At 50.4% G+C, this 17,701-nt stretch overlaps 1 long non-coding RNA gene across 1 annotated transcript in view; it reads right to left on the minus strand.

Annotated features, from left to right (window-relative positions):
• Gm32168 (predicted gene, 32168) overlaps window positions 1-15,742 on the minus strand; it is a 74,525-nt gene extending 58,783 nt beyond the window's left edge. The window contains exons 1-2 of the long non-coding RNA NR_144499.1: window positions 15,699-15,742; window positions 9,068-9,262 (exon numbers count right to left, since the gene is read on the minus strand). This is a non-coding gene — a long non-coding RNA (predicted gene, 32168). The remainder of the gene's footprint in view (window positions 1-9,067; window positions 9,263-15,698) is intronic.
• Between the last annotated feature and the right edge of the window lie 1,959 nt (window positions 15,743-17,701).

Below are 17,701 nucleotides of genomic sequence, written 5' to 3' on the forward strand. Positions count from 1 at the left end.
ATGTACAATTACATGAATCAGTGTTGTTATAGCAACTTCAACTCTGCGTCAAACAGAATGCAGCCAGGCACCCCCGGGCACCTTGCAGAATGATGCCTAGAATCAGCAGCAGAGAAGCTGGATCACTACCATCATGAAAGGGCGGTCAAAATGCCAGCCGTGGGCACCCCTTTCCCCAACTCCACCTGCTGAGGCTGTCTTCACCACAGCCTCCCTTCCTCCTACCTGCAGGAGCCCCACAAGAGGCCAGACAACTGTTCCAGCAATCAGTCCCTCCTCCCTAAGATGGCAGTTAAAGAGAAGTACAGCGTCTATGTCACAAAGGAACAGGCAGAGAGCGCCACTAGCGCAGCGGGCAAACAAGAGGGCCTGGGTGAAAAGATCACAGGGGAAGAGGAAAGTGTGGCCCTCATTCCCTTAGGCGCATCCCACTCATAGGGAAAACCTCCTTCAAGCAGGTGGCCCAGCCTACCATGAGACAACTCAGCCAGTGGGCTGTATGCCTACACCACTACGCATACACAAACCTCAGGCCTGAGTGGATGGAGAATCTATGTCACCACATCCCAGCCTACAGACAGCCTCACAGAGGTCCAAGCCTGACCTAGGCTGTCTAGCTGGTGAGAGGCCAAGATGGAATCTGGACCCAGATCCTGCTCCCGCCAAGCTATACTGGCACTAGTCAGGCTTTGGCTACATCTGGGAGCAGCCACAGCCATGGAGCTAGAAGCCTGCAAGGCCAGAAAAACTGCCTGACTGTGCCAGATCCAGATCCCCACGGAGGTCAGCAAAGCTGGGCACAGGTTCAACTTGGGAAGATATGGCCTAACGGGAAGGTGGCTGTGTACTTGCGGATGCCCAAAGCCACTCTCAATGTCTGGAGTGGGACTCCTGAGAGAGGCAGTGTGCCCTCTGCATGAGGCTCAGAGGAGGTCCCAACCAGGTGCCAGGCTGAGCAGCCAGGATGGAGAGAGAACTGGGCCAACCCTGACCACGGCTATGGCCCACAGCAACATGGGCTCAAAGCCAGAGCCTTCTCAGCAGACGCAGGCAGCCTGCTCCCGAAGCTTCACAAGGGAAATGCTAGGACAGGGAGACAATGGGACAGGAGGCCAGCTCGGCAGTCCATGGGAGGCTCATAACAAGGCCAATCCACGGGAGGCAGGAGGGAAAGTCTGACCAGTACCAGAGCCCTGGTGCCATACTCCACCAGTAGCCCGGACAAAAGATATGAAAATGTGGACAGTCTGGAGAACTTCAGAGGCTCTCACCTGGAGGGGGAAGCCAGGGTAGCTCGCACCCTGGCAAACATTTGGACAGAAGGTAGTTCGAGAGGCAGGCTTGGCTCCAACAACGTGCTGCAAAAGCACACACACTAGTATCAACTCAAGACATGCACCTCTGCCCTCGAGAACCCACACCACTCCCTTAACTTTCCAGAGCCCATGTCCCCTCCCATAAAAGGTAAGCAGCAGGCCTGCCCTGATCCCTCCAGATGAGGCTGCTCCATCATCATCCGTATAAAAGCTGTGTCTTATACAGTCCAGACCCACCTCTCTTCCTTCTGCCTCCCCTCCCCGCCCCCACCTCCTACAGTCCATTAACAACTCTCAAATATTTTCCACAGCCTGAGTGTTTGCCCCAACCAGCAGATACAAAGCAGTAAGACAGAATGGGGTATGAGACATTAGGACAGCTCTATGCCTCCATCATTCACCCAGTGACATTCAGAAAGGAGGTGTCAGATGTTAAAACATTCCCAAAGCTCTGGTCATCAAAACAGTATGGCGGTGGCCTAACGACAGACACCCAGACCAGAGGACTAGAACAGAGAGTCCAAAAGTGAGCTCTCGTGTGGATAACCATGTGATCACCAACAAGGATGTCAAAGCCCATCCCACAAGGAGTGGACAGATGGCATTGGAGAAAACACACATCCCCACACAGAACACCACTGGGCCCTCACCTCAAACCACTGCAGAAATTAGCACAAAATGTGTCACGGAACGAAATGTACATGCTAAAATTATAAGACAACTCTGGGGGAACTTCATGACATTGGACTTGGCAATGATTTCTTAACTATGACATCAAAAGCACAGAAAACAAAAGGAAAAAAAAATAGACAGATGGAACTCTAGCGAAACGGAGACCATGTGTGCATCAAAGCACATTACCAAGCGGGAAGAGGCAGCTCCCCACGCAGGAGGAAACGTCGGCAAAGATGTACCCTTGAGGGCTGACTACACAGAATACACTGGTTTAGACTCAATGCAAAAATGAGTCCTATTTTTAAAAGTATTACAAATATGAGGTGAGTGGAGAAAGTAAGGTACACAGGGGGAGAGGGGAACCAGGCAGATTTCTCAGCCGTCTCCAGAGCAACCACTAAAGTCAGACGGCAGCAAGTGACACCTACATAACGGGCGGCAACTGAGGACTCCAGCCCAGCCACACTGCCCCTCTGCAGCCCTTGGAACCTGCAGCCCTTGGAGACCACCCCCCCCCCCGTTCCCATGAGCCTTACTTAAGGAATGTTCTGAAGGGATAGTTGGGAAGTGCTGGCAATGGTTACCCTGAGAGCCGAGCCTAGTGTCTAGCAGAAGGCAGAGGTTACAATGACAGAGCAGGACACAAGTAAGGTGGTGCCCTGCTAAGGAGTAGGCACTAATAAAAACCAAGAAGACATGAGCAGGGGTAGAGGGAAAGAGCCATTAGCTCTCCAGCGCATCATCAAGGCCAGGAGTCAAAGGATGTATATCTAAAGCCAACAGTTCATGAGCAGCTATAAGGCGATGTGACAGAACAAAGGCAAGGCAAAGTACTACCGCTGACTGGAACCAGGGCCGGGAAGAAAGAGAGAGAGCAGGCTAATGTGATAATCACCCACAGAAGGTGTGCTGGCTTCCTGCTGCTGCCACACCACAATTAACCACAAACTCGGCAGCCTGAAACACCAAATCACTTCAGTCACTGGGCTGCACTCCTTTAAGCTCTGGGAAAGGAGCCAGACCTTTCTAGTCCTGAGACTGGGGGATGGCTGGCAGGGGCCAGTCAGAGTATTCCCACCACACTTCACCCAGGGGAATTACAGTCCCGGCCTTTCAGCCAGACGTGAAGACAGACGGAGGACACTGTGAGGTTCTGTGGGGCCTTAAACAATGGCGTCCCCAATAGCACTGCAGGTCTCTTTCTCGGAGAGCAGAAAGCAAGACAGATGAGGCGTCTTCTTCAGGAGCAGAGGCAGACGGGCACACACAGCTTACAGGGAAAGGAGAGAACTGAGTGGCTATGCACATCCTGCCTGTGCGAGACAGAATGGAATGCCACCTTCCTTTCAAGCCCTGGCAGGACCTCAAGGAAACAGACACCACAATGGGCCACAAGGGAACCTCCTGAGAACCAAATGTGCAGAGAGAATAACCAACAGGCGAGGCTGTCTGCTATTAAATCCAGAACAATGGCACAAGCTGGAAACCAAACCCTGAACTCAAAAACCTCCATGCTCATGGACCAAAAGGACCAAACACTCAAACTTCAGGGCAAGGGGGCTGTTCAGAGAAACCATGCCTAGGGGAATTCCTTATAACAAGCATCAGACTAAATACAGAATGCTTTCAAACACTTAGAAAAGGGGAATATGATAAGCCGGGCATTGTGGTGTGAATGTGAAATGTCCCCCATTGTTCATGCTTTTAAACACTTTGTCTCCAGCTGGTGGCACAGCCTGGGAGGTTGTTCAACCTTTAGGGATTAGGATCATAGGCAGGACTTCAAGAGCATCCTCAATTACATAGCAAGCTCAACACCAGTCAGAGCTACGTGAGACCCTGACCTCCCCCTCCTCCCCCCAAAAATAGGCTTGACTTTAACATCCTTACCTCAATCCAAAGACACATTTTGCTTAGTAGGTCTGGTGGTTTATCTATGCTTGGCCCAGGGAGTGGCACTAGTAGGAGGTGTGGCCTTGTTGGAGGAAATGTTTCACTGTGGGGGTGGGCTTTCAGACCTTCCTTTTAGCTGCCTGGAAGACAGTCTTCTCCTGTTTGCCTTCAGAACAAGATGTAGAACTCTCAGCTCCTCCAGCGCCATGCCTGCCTGGGTGCTGCCACACTTCCCCCCATGATGATAATGGACTGAACCTCTGAACCTGTAAGTCAACCCCAACTAAATGTTGTCCTTTATAAGAGTTGCCTTGGTCATGTTGTCTCCTTATAGCAATGGAAACCATAACTAAGACAGTAGGGTACCAACAGTGCCATCACCAAAGAATACCAATACTATGTTAAAGGTCCCTCGTAAAGGTCTCTGCCCATAAGAACTAAAGTTGGGGAGGCAGTTTAACCACTACTCTATGCTGCTGATAGGGCTCCATTCCTAGAAAACCCAGGAAAACTGCTGAATAACAAGAGACAAGACCAGTATCTAGGAACCAAACAATCACATTAATCAATACACAAGGAAAAAGAATCTTCTTCGTAGCAACAGTAAAAGAACAGGACCTTGGGACTAAGGAAAACACGATTCAAAGTCAGAGGCTACTGCACCCAAAACAGCCCAGAACTAAACCAATGTGCTTCCAGTCACATGACTTTACACAGACTGCCAGTGGGCTCCCTGATGGGAAGGGACAGTCTCTTCAGAAGCACTGCTGTGGATACTGCACAACCAAAAGAGACTGAGCCCTGTCTCATGGCACGTGCAAAAATCAACTCAAATGTAGTAAAGGTGTCGGCGTGAGACTGTAAAGCCACTGGAAGAAAGCGTGGAGGAAGAACACGGAAACGAGATCATATCTAATTAAAACACCCTGCATGGTGAAGGAAACAATGAGCAGAGCAGTTAGAATGGGAGAGAACCCACAGATCACAGAAGTTTTTTAAAAAAAAATCATAGAAAAATACTTACAGCAAGAACACCAAAACCTTATGATAAGATGGGCAAAGGACTCAGAGAGACATTTCTCAAAACACATGAAAACACCCAACACCACTGTCACCAGGAAAATATAAATGCAAGTCCCAATGAGCTACCCCACCCCCCACCCCCGGCCTGGATCAGCGACTACGGAGACGATGAGAGATAATCAGGGCCAGCCAGGATATAAACAGAAAAAAAAAATCTTTGTACAAATGAGATGCAGCAATCTTGTATAAACATTTTAGAAAGTAGTATAGTGGTTCCCCTACAATTAAACAAAGAGCACCATAAGGTCCAGCAATCCCCAGGGCCGAGCAAAAGAGTGTAGAGGCATCTGTGACCCTCGAAGGCACTGTGTTAAGTGCAATGAGCTAGGCATACATGGAACGCCAAACACCGCATGACTCCACCCCATATGGAATTCAAGAAGTTATAGAAGCAGAGTGGAACTATGGGAGAGTGACCTGGGAGGAGAGAGCAAAGGACAGTCTCAGGAGACTCAGAGGATGCAAGGGGCTCAAGACATCTATGTGACTACAGCTCTTGTGTCATCAGTAAGAGACAGGTTTGAAATGCTCTTTCCACAGAAACATGTCAGTCTGTAAGGTTTGCCTACTGTTCACCTCTGTCTATCCAGTCCCCAACACACAACGCACATCATCAAGACCAGAACTTGTCAGTTAAAATAGTTAAGGAATGAGGTACAGCTCAGTGGTGTAGGGTTCGCCCAGTGTGGACAAGGCACTTAGTATCTGAAATAAAGAAAATGTAAACTCGGCATGGTAGCATGACAGTACTCCCAGCATCTCAAGAGCAAGAGAATAGTAAGTTCAAAACCACCCTATATTATGAGCCTTAAAAAAATTAGTACTATTCTCTAAAGGTTACAAATGCTAGGTAAGTTTCAACAACCAGAAAGTTGTGCCACGTTCTGAAAATGGAAGACTCAGTATCATAAAAGTATTGCTTTCCAACATCCTTATAAACTAATTACATAGTTGTTAATTATATTTATAATTACACATTAAATCAGAATTAAATAATTATTAAATTATTTTATTACTCGGTATTAACTGAGTAATTATTAAATGAAATAAAATATATTAATTATAATTAGTTTATAAATGTGGTCAAATTTCAAGATAAAGCAAACCAGGTCTGGGGTTTGCTCTGTGTGTGTGTGTGTGTGTGTGTGTGTGTGTGTATACACATATAGTGGAAGGATTGGGTTTTAAAATGTAAATGCAAAGCTCATGTGTAAAAGTAATCTAAATTGGGCACAGAAAAAAAATCCTAACAACAAGCAACAGCAATAACTCCTTGTGACAGGGAGTGCAGCACGGAGCCTTCATAATCACACTGGAGAAAGGCTGGCTGCTGAGCACTGCATCAGATCCAAAGGAGAATGCAGTACAGCACTCTGGATACCAACACCAGCAGGAGACAAGATTACCAAGCAGTAGAGGAAACGACAGGGAAGCCACCATCAAGCCATACACCAGGATATGAGAGGAAAGCAGTAGCGGTAGGGTAGAGACTGCCCAGGAGAGGGAGGGGGCTCCCATTTTAAACTTGAGGAAATCCTTCAAAAGCACAAGTCTTCACATTAACACCAGGAGACCCAACTTGAATAAAGACAGCAAAACAAGAGGCACAGCAGGAAAGCACAAAGCGAGAGGGCCACTCACAGGCTCATAGACACACTGTGCCACAGGGGTTTAGAGGTGAACAGGTCACCAAAGCATCGCAGAAAAGGAAACACAGGTTTATCGAAAACTCTTCCAAGCTTGCTCCTGTAGGGAAATACAGATGTGCACCCTGAGACACAAGACCAAATTAGATAACCCCGCTGCTGACCCCACATCCACCTTGGAAGGTGATCTGATAGTGTGTGTCACAGCTTCAAAGCCGCACACCTGGGATCCAACCCTTGTCTATCTTCATATGCTGCCTGAGATACTAACAAGGGGGGCTAGGGTGAAGTCAACATTCTCAACAGGAACTACTAAGCACCTATTCGGCCGACAGCGGAGCCCTGATGGCACAGCGTGGCAGGGCACTATCCTTGAGCACTCCGGAGCTGTCAGAGAAGAAACAGTACTTACTGCGGAGTCCCCCTAACTCCACACAGCAGCAGTCACATCCTAGGGCAGAGTGGGCAGCAAGGTGACAGCATCTGTCAGGAGGGGTCTGACATGAAGACATAAGTCTTTGCCGGATGAACTTCATGAAGATCCAGAGAAATGTGTCAGAAAGTCACCCCCCCCCCGCAGGTGGCAGACTCTCAACTGTCCCCTGCAGCTTCCCCACACACTGTTATTGGATGGTGCAAATCTAAAATAAGATGGCCTCAGCATCATTCAGATGCAGACTGTCCATACTGTGAAACTTCTGAAACGTCACAGCAACGTCTGCAACTCAACAGGAACTATTAGGAAACAGAAGAACCATTCCCCAGAGGCCACAGACTACATGATGCCATGCCACAGAACTCTTAAGATGACCCCACAGCCACCGAGAGCAGACAGTGCCGCCTGGACATGCAAGAAGAGGGTGACAGACGCCAAGGGGGTGTTGCTAAGGGATGCCACCTCTCTGTGATAGAGGATCCTGGTGACACTAGTTGTTCTTCTGGCATGCTATTGGTCCTCAAGAAGCTATCCCTGGGGGTACAGGGGAACAGGTACCCAGGTCTTCTTGCTTACTTCTTATAACTGGACATGAATTCACAGCTAGCCTATAATAAAGAGCTTACATTGGACACCTGATTTTTGACTAAGAATCCAAAAATACACAATGGAAAAAAAGAAAGCATCTTCAACAAATGGTTCTGGTCTAACTGGATGTCAGTATGTAAAAGGATGCAGATAGTGCCATACCTATCACCCTGAATAACATTCAAGTACAAGTGGATCAAAGACCTCAACATAAAACCAGATACACTGAACCTGATAGAAAAGGAAGTGGGGGAATAGATTTGAATGCATTGCCACAGGAAACAACTTCCCAAACAGAACACCAATAGATCACTAAGATCAACATGGGACCTCATGAAACTGAAAACTGGGAATAGTTTTACCTCAAGTGATACACCACTCCTGAGCATATACCCAAAGGATGCTCCGTCATTCCACAAGGACGCTCTCTCAGCTATGTTCATAGCAGTTTTATTCATAATAGCCAGAAAGTGGAAATAACCTAGATGTTCCTCAACCAAAGAATGGATAAAGAAAAATGTGACACATTTATACAATGGAGTATTACTCAGCGGCTAAAAAAAACAATGGCATCATGAAATCTGCAGGCAAATGAATGGGACCAGAAACATAAATCATCCCAGGTGAGGTAACCCAGACCCAGAAAGACTGACATGATATGTGCTCACTCATAAGTGGATGCTAGCTCTAAAGTAAAAGCTGATCACCCTATAATCCATACACCCAAAGAGGCTAAGTAACAAGGAGGGCTTCAGGGGGGTGCAGGGATCTCCCCAGGAAGAGCAAATAGATTGCACAGGTGGACTGGGGTGGCTGAGGGTGAATTGGGGATAGGAGGAATCAGGTCAGGGGAGAGGGAGGTAGACAATATGGAGAGAAACAACTGGAAATTGGGGGGGCCGTGCATTGGGAAAAAAATGGAAATTAAAGCAATGGAAATTCCGTTGAATCTATGAGAGACCCTAGCAAAGACTCCTAATAACTGGGGACATGCTCCTTCCTCCTGAGTGTTCTCCCCTTCTATCTTTGGAGACCCTGTCTGAACAAGTATAGGTTTTATCCTGTGATAGCTCACCTACCTTATGGTCTTGATTCAGGAGGAAGGAGCATGTCTGAAACTCAACACTGCTTAGCCAGATGGCTGGCATGGATATTGCTAATACCCTTCATCCAAGACCTTCGCCTCCCCTCCCTCAGGAGAAGTGTGGCTTAGTGTTCTACCTGTCCTCCAGTGGGTAGAGCCATGTGGTTATTTCTGGCTGTTGGTTACATACACAGACCTTTGACTTCAGGCTGTGGTTGGTTGCTGGCTCATGACCCACCCACCAACTGTAGCTTGACCACCATCTGGCTCCTGACTTCACTCCCTGCTGACAGAGCCCCTCTGGCTTTTGTGGGCTCATGTGCCAACACAACTACCTTGTACTCACCTTGCACCCATATGCACAGGTAGTATACAGATGGCACAGGCAAGGAAAAGAGGCCCAGAAATCCTGTCAGACCCAAGGAGGCAGGACTGGGCTGTAACCTACCACAGAAGGGCCACTTGGGATAAGCAGCTGTGGCCTCTGATATCACATCAGAAAGATGGGGTATAGTCAGTTACAGCTCCACAATGGCTCATCCTAAAAGATGAACAAATGAACAGACCAATTAGAGTTGTCTCAGTATCAGAAGGGGTGGGTGCTGAGAGTGGGAAATTTAGATCCTGGCTTTGGGGCAACAATCCAAACCCACTTTCTACCTAAAAGCAATTCCTTGTCCAGAGCTCTAACTCAGTGAAAAAAAAAAAAAAACCAGACAGCAGACACAATGGTTAGAACTAACTGGATTCTCTCCCAGCTCTGTCCTTCATCTGCTCTGAAGTCTTAGAGGAACATGTGACCATGTTCTCGGGTGACCATCTTGAGCTCATGACCCACCCACCTTGGCATGCTCCTCCCAGTCGCTACAACACTGCCACAGCCCACCTACCCGTATGGCCTGCCCAGTGCTCATGACATCCAGACTATGTGCAAACTCTCCTGGCAACATCAAGGTATACAAACAGCAGCAGACCGCCGCCCTCAGCAAGTCCCAGCCTCCCTTCTACAAGGTAAGGGTGAAAGGCCTGTCTTGGGGGTATCTGCTGTTACTGGCCATCACTGCTCCTGCCATGTGGATGAGTGGGTGCTCAAGGGCCATCAGAAACTGAACTGCAAAGATGAATGCTCTTCCCAATGGTCGGCTCATGTCACAACAAGTGCCACTGGGTGCCTAACTATGCCTTTTATGATGCTGGGACCATAGAGACAGACAAACTCTGTAAAGGAGGGCAACATAGAACACCACAAAACAAACAAACAAACAAAAAAAGCAACCATCGAGACAACCAGACATCTTACTGGCATCTTGGTGATATCTATCTATAGCTTTGCGCGTACACACACACACAAACACACACACACACTCAGAGTCAAGTGGCTGAACAGAAGCAAGCTGAGGGGTTTGCTCACAACAGCACTGTGCCATGCTTAAGGCAGGGAGGAGTCTCCATAAGAGGACACTGCAACTGAAGGGGTGGCCTGAAAACAGACACCAGGGAACGGGTTAAGATAGACACTCAGGGACAGGTGAAAAGAGCCATCAGAAGTAGGCCCAGGGTCTCCAAGGCTGGAAGTACATTAAAAAAAAAAGTTCAATGCCAAGTGAAAGCCAGTCTTTCTATGGGAAGGACAGGGTACCTATGACTCCTAGCTACACCCAACAGGCCAGGGCCACGCTGTGGCCACACGAGTCAGCACCAGTAAGGCAGGGCTGGAGGCCTTGGACCAGCTGGAAGAGACTCACAGCTGGAGCCAGTCTAGATGCCAGACCAGGAGAAAACAGGATTACCATCCTTTGCAGGCCCCACCCCACCTCAATCCCAGACTCTCTGCTCATCAGCACCCTGGCTATTGAGGAAGCAGCCCAGGAAAGAAGGCCAGACTCTGAGATGAACCCAACTCCTCATTAGCTGGTGCCTCTAAAAGTGAGTGGATGGCCAAGCCAGGAAGAGGCTCCTGGGCTGTGTGTTTGTCAGTGTTGGGAGTAAAACTCTGAGCTTCCAACTTTAAAATGTATCCTTGTTCAGAGAATTGGCTAGAATGGATAATGAGACAGTGTGCGGTCAAGGTGGGCTTGTGCAGGCGAGGCACTGCACCCCATCTGCTCTCCAGGCTTTTCCACAAGATTCCCTGTAGTCCTTGATGACTGTTGAGTCCCTCAGCATAAACCTGAACCCTCCAGCTCTCCTGGAATATCTTCCTACTATATCCTGCCTGTGCCCCACATTCCGCTGGTACAGGCTCACCTGCAGCCGTCAGACTCTACCCTGGATCTTGCGCAGGTACAGGATAAACATATAGGCACACAGGGACAGACCATATTCCCTAAGCATGGCATCTGCCCCCACATCCTCTGGTGATGCATGTCCCTGCAATGACACCTTCCCCAGGACCAGCTGTCATGCCAGGAAGCACATTCATGGGAACATGAATTCTGAGTTCTGCCCCAACCTCCTCTCTCCATCAGAAAAGCAAAAACATACCTCCTACGGACCTCAGACTTAGACCACATACACCGAGAGTGTCCTCCTTATAGGGCAGAATCCCAGGACGAACTCACTGTATAATCCCTGCCACTGTCAACACCATCTCTAGTTCATGGGCCTCTTCCAGCTTTCCAGCACGTAATGCATCGGCCTCTTTGGATTTCCCGTAAAGCAAAAGAGGATGCTAAGCAGGCAGAGGGGCAGAGCAATCAGCAGGCTTGTCTCCAAAGTCAGAATGCTAGGCTTCAGGAAGTGTCAGTCATTACAGCCCCGTGAGAGTGTGATAACTTACTCAAACCCAGGAAGCATGCAGACCTGCAATGTTTAAGGAAGCCAGCAGACCCAGGCAGATGCCCGCTGGTCAACAGACAGAAGACAACAGACTCTAAAGGGGGGGGGGGGGGAGACAGTGATGGCGACCACTTAATGACCACAGGGATGCTGTAATTCACTTAAAAGCAGGCCAGGCCCTTAGCACCCGGTCAGAAGACAGAGCAGGTTATCTGGAGTGGGAAATGGAAAGTGGAGCAGTTCAGAAGATGGCTGGGAAGAGGGCCACCCCACTGCCTGAGGTCCATATTCCCCTGCTGCCACAGCCCTTTCTTCATGCTTCAGAACTGTCCTCTGACTCTCAAGTGCTATGCCAAAAGGCTGGAGCCTCTGCATCTCTAGGATGGGCATGCTGGACCCTTGGAAGCTATGATCATATCAACAGTGTGAGAGGGCAGGGCTTGGGAGCTCTGGAAAGTGACACGGTTAACATCCCATAGCTAAGGAGCTGAAATGTTGGGCTTACACCAGAATGTAGAATAAGTCAGGCCCGGGATCCATCCCTGTCTCGGGGGAAATCAGAGTCAGAAAACAAGACAATCTCCCATCGATCCGGTGGAAGAAAATCATAAAGGTTTATTGGGCCAGAGCATTTGGCCAGGGTCTCTCAGGGCCAGCGTGACCGCTTGGCCCTGCTTGCTCATTTCCAGTCAGGAAGGACCACTGTTTTCAGGAGTCCAAGAAGAGCCCAGGGTTGCCAAGATAATGAGCAGCCCCTGCCATGAGTCCAGGAAGGACCTAGCTGCCCCAGATCCACTAAAGGGTACACAGTGTCACTGCACCATGGGGAGTCCAGCCACACAGCGTGGAGCCCTGGGGCAGACCAACCCAGACCTTTCAGCTCCAGCCAGAAGACCCTGTCCAGCCCCCTCTAGCAAATCTCAACAAGACTCAACAGGCCTTTCTTGAAAAGCACCAACACTTACTGCCAAGTCCAGGCCTCCCTTCCTGCCCAAGCTTCCAGGGTCACTCCTCATGTACTCTACGAGGAATGCATCCTGCAGGCAGCCTCTCTCTGGGACACCATGTCCTGAGCCTCCTACAAAGGTCTGACCACATAGCCACATAGAACACTATTCTTTTGAGACAAGGGCCCTGACTAGAGAGTCCCTGGCAAAGGCCTTGTTGGGCTTCTGTCTGGGTGGGCCAATGACCCCAGCAAACTACCTGCCTGCCTGCAACAGTCACCAAGCTGAAGTAAGTCTTAACAGGCTGTACCCATCTCCCCACCACCACTGTGTGCTCTGGATATGAAGTCAAGCAAAGCATACCTCCCTCAACTCAGATAGCCTCAGGGCTGACGGGAAAATCTGACAGCCAGAACAAAGTAAGGCAGCCTGAAATGAGAGACACCTGAGGACAGCCCTAGATATCTGACAGGACCCCTTGAACGATGGCCTCAACCACTCAGGTGAGGTGCTCTAGACATGAAAATCGTTGGAAAACTCCAAGCCACAGTGGTTCGTTGACAGGTGCCACCTACTGTGCTGGAGGACCTGGCCAAGACATCTCTGCAGAAGAGAGTTCAGTGCAGAGCTAACAGAAAGTACAGAGATGATCAAGTTCAGGGTCACCTCTGTCACAGCCTCCAGTTCCTCAGCAAACCTGCTCAGGAACCCAAAGATCTCCCCGCAACTCAAGTCAGGATGCACGTCTCTCTCCTAAGAATGCAAAATCGGTCTCCTCCCCACCTGCCCTTGACACACTGAAGACCAGAATATTCCATGTACAGAGCATAAACCCAAACAGAGTTTAACAGGGAACCTGTCCTGGAGAAGACAGGACTGACCGCACCTTCCCTTCTGATATTCGGTCTTTCTGTCACCCAGTCCCTCATTCACAGATGCAGCGACCACACAGGAGCCAAACATGACCACACAGAGACCGGTCTGATGTCTACCTTCATACCAAGAGGCTCACTGTTACTGATAAGTCAGAACTTAAGGGACATAATGACCTAGAAGAACTCAACCACAGGCAAACTCCCATCCCTAAGATCGACATAGATTCCCTAGCCCCAAACCCACCCATCCTGTGTGCCCTGGAAAAGAGAAGCAACAGAAGCTGTGTTACACAGCAACACACTCTTCCCCAACGCTGCAGAATGACATCATGCCCAAACACCTCAGGACTGTGTGTGTTTGGGTCCCATGAAAAGCACTTTAGAACTGCACAGTAGGGGCCTAACCCAGTTCCTCTTCCTGGCCCCCTTGCTCCTCACCTTTGGATAAAATCACAACAGGCCCTCTCCCCAGGGTTACCCTCAGCAGAGCTTGGCTTTGCCCAGGAGAGGGGGTGTGGCTGGCATGATCAATGTGACTCCTGCAGAATGCTCCCATCTCTCCAACAAGCAAACTGAGCCCCACCACCTGACCCAACTCAAATCCCACATCATGGAAAGGTCCCCCTGCAGGGCTCCCATCATATATCTGAATGACTGGCTACTCCTACAGTCATAGATTAGTTCTCAAATTTCTCAAATTGTATGTTTCAACATCCATATTTCCCCTTCCACATCTTCTACAGCCTATCCACACTTGACATTGCCCAGCTGGGTGGGTTCTGAGGGACAAGCAAGCAGAGGCACCTACACCACAGATTCCTACGAGCACGGGGGAACTGAAGGACATTCGAGGCAACAGACTTGGCCTGTACATACAAGGAGATTAATGAAAGACACAGGGTATGCAAGAAACAAGGGCCTGTGAGCACGAAGCAAGAACCAAAAATATTGACTAGAACCCTAGGTCAAGCCAGAGGCAGAGCTTCGACCTACAAATAGGGACCTATGGACCAGAGGGATATAATGACATCTGCCCACCCATGAGTTCCCAGACACAGCCCTGACGCCTAGGCTGTTATCCCAGCATCTGCATATGGCCATACAGGGAAATACCTGCGGAAACTTGACTGGACAAAGTCAGAAGATATGAATGCCAGCTACCATTAGTCAGCCTCACAAGTGACCCAGCTAAAACCCAACCTCCTGTAGGAACCCTCCTGGCCTTTTATAGGCCTCCCCCCAAGCATCCACCGTCACAGTTTGCTTTTGACCACGCATACCCTGGGTCCCAGTGCCTGGTATGTTAGATTCCCACCACAAGCTTACAGTGGATAATGCTGCATCACTAGAAAGTACAGTGTTACCCTGGACCTTTGCCCCTGACATATTTGACCTGCACTTCCAGCCTGTGAGTACAGCCACAGTGCAGGCACATGCCATGCAGCAAATTCAATCCTTGCCTCACAGACATGCAAAGTAACACAGAGAGCAAGCAACGGCAGTGAGCAAATATGGGGTAAGAGGAAGAAAAGCGAGGTCAGAAAGTGACTACACAGGATGGCTCCAGGCCAGGGCCTAAGGGAAAGGCAAGCAGGCACCACGCAGGGATAGAAGGAAGGGGTGCTGCGATGTGGGTGGAAAGGTACATGGCTTGATGAGCGGTAGTGGAGCTGCACCCTGACCCAGGAAACTTCCTGGGAAGACTTCAAGTCCCCAGCTGTGCTGTCCACCCTGCAGAAGTAGCTTCTTCGAGGTTAATTTAGTTACACGTGACTAGTGACTGCCACCCTGGACATCTGAGACAGAGCTTCCCGGTGGAGAGAAGGGTGAGACAGGAGTCTACCAACAACAAGTGGCCCTAGGTTGGGGATTCCGCGGGGACACCGCAGATCCAGATCACCTGGAAGCCTCAAAAGGGATCCCGGTGAAGCAACTTAAAGAACGGAATAAGGAGGAGGGACAGGAGATCAAGATCTCCAACAAGGGCCCAAGGGCTGATTCTTCCTGAGAGCCTCAGGGACACCTCTTGCAGCTAACGAGTGAGTTCGCGGACGCTTCAGGTACAGCGCAGTCCTCAAAGGTGGGTAGCAAGTACACTAGCCAGACCCGGAGCCACTCTGCCCGCTCGGACCTCCCTCGCCCACGCAGTGCCCAAGCCACGCACCCTAGCGCTGCATCTGTGATGTAAGTCTCTATCCTATGCTCTGCACTGGGGTTCCAAGCCAGGCACACCGGTCTTGCACCCGGCCCCGCCCACTCGGAGGGCCTCCAGGCCCCGCCCTGCCCCGCACTCCTGAGGGAGCGGCTCTGCCTTCTCCCAAGGCTGTAGCCCAGCCCATGCCCGCTCCCGACACCTCACCTGCCTCACCTGCCTCACCTCTGGGGCGTGCTCCAACATTCGGGGAGGTGGGGCGTGTAGCAGCAAGCCGGTCATCCAAACATCACGTGGCGAAGAAACCCGCCAATGGTACGTGGCCTTCTGCACGCCAAGCGGAGGACTGCGAGTCCCAGCGTACCACGCGCGGGGTGGGGGGTGGGGGGTGAGGAAGCGGGGAGCGGGGAAGAAGACATCCTGACGGCGGCTGGCGCGGCCAAAAGATGCCAGTCGGGAAGGCTCTCAGCTTCAAGTCCAGTAAGATTAAGGGTGAAGTGAAAGGAGGAAGCTGGACCCAGCCTCAGTCGCGCCTAGCGGAAAAGGCTTGGGTACCAGGAGCATGGACATGAACTTCCCGCGGGAAAACAGACCGGAAATCTGAGGATGAGTGCAATTGCAGTGCCCTAGCAAGGACCATGCCTGGGAGCTGCTTATTGACTTGGGGTGGCCCTTTGAGGATCCTACCTAGATATTCAATCTCGGCCTGGCACTGGGCTTCCTGAAAGTTCCTCTTCATTCTCCAGTGGATACATGGGAGGAAAGGCCAGAGTCGGGAGGAGCGTGGGTCAGGATGTGTCACTTGGTGATTCTCCTGGCAGCCAAATGATGAGCCTAGTTCATTCAGGGGCAGCAGAATATGATTTGCCCTGGCCTTTGCTAATCGCATGGTCCTGCCTAGTGGATCCTAGGCACACACACACACACACGCGCGCGCGCGCGCGCAGGGAATTGAGCATGTGAACAGTGTTGAGTGCCAGTGAGCTTGTGAACCCAATTGTGTACCTGGGAGGTGTCTGAAAGAGTGCTTCGCATGAGAACCCAAATACTAGCATGGGTTCAGGACCCTAAGGCACTAGTGTGTGTGCACACCGTAAAAGCCAGGGTGACAACAGGAAGAGGGCATGAACCTGTACACCAGAGATGGTTGTCTCTGCCTGCACTGGATGTGAAGGTAGATTCCAGCTCACATTGGTATAAGTTTGTGTCCAGACACATGCATGGGGACAATTATTGTTCATGGTACCGTCATTGATGAGGACAGAGAAGGCTGGGTGGGCCACATGCCCAGCTCTACCTGTGCTGGGAAGAGGCTCGGGCATTTGGGAAGATGGGTAACTAAAGGCCAAGGCCTGTGTGAAGTCTAGGTAGTCATTCTTATCCCTCTTATGTCTTCCAAGACGAAGAGGGAGGGGAGGGCTGGGTGCGTGGTTCAGTGGTCCAGTCCAAGGTTCCATCCTCAACACCACAGACAAAGAAGAAAATTAAATGCGCTTCCCACGAGGTGACCGCTCCAGAATGGCTTCCTCCCCCCACATCATGGGCTAAGTGGTTGAGCAATGGGCTCAGTGCCTCCTCTCATGTCTGGGGTGTGAGAGGCCATCTTGCCTCATACAGAGAGGTAGGATGCTCACTCCTACAACCTGAGCATAGCAGAGAAGGGAGCAGGAGAGAAGAAGCCTCCCCTGAGGCTTGGGGAATAGGCCCAGGATCAGAGCTCCCTGGGCAGAGTTGGCACCAGGTCTCTAGCAGGCCTCGAGTCCATTCTCTCAGATCACAGGCACCACAGAGCAAGGCTCTGAGACTGGCAGCTGCAAAATGGATTCTGATACTTGGAAGGCAGAGAGAGAGACCCTGGTTGTGGACATTGGATTGGAGTAGTTCTAACACCTTTGGAGGGGCCTTGGGCTCAGCAACTGCAGCTGCCTGAGAGGCTCATGAGGACCCCAGTCCAGCCCCAGAAGCCACATAGGTGGCCTTGGCTTAGACTACATCTCCACGTATATCTGTGTGAGGATGTTAGATTCCCTGGAACTGGAGTTACAGACAGTTGTGAGCTGCCATGTGGATCCTAGGAATTGAACCCTGGTCCTCTGGAAGAGCAGCCAGTGCTCTTAGCTGCTGAGCCATCTCTCCAGCTAGACTACATCTCCAAATCCAGCAGACTTGGCTACTCAGTAAGGGTCTCACCTCCTACCGTCCCTTCAACAACCCCCCACCCCAACAGC

The sequence above is a fragment of the Mus musculus genome, chromosome 15 (assembly GCF_000001635.26).
Source record: "Mus musculus strain C57BL/6J chromosome 15, GRCm38.p6 C57BL/6J".
NCBI classification, from domain to species: domain Eukaryota; kingdom Metazoa; phylum Chordata; class Mammalia; order Rodentia; family Muridae; genus Mus; species Mus musculus.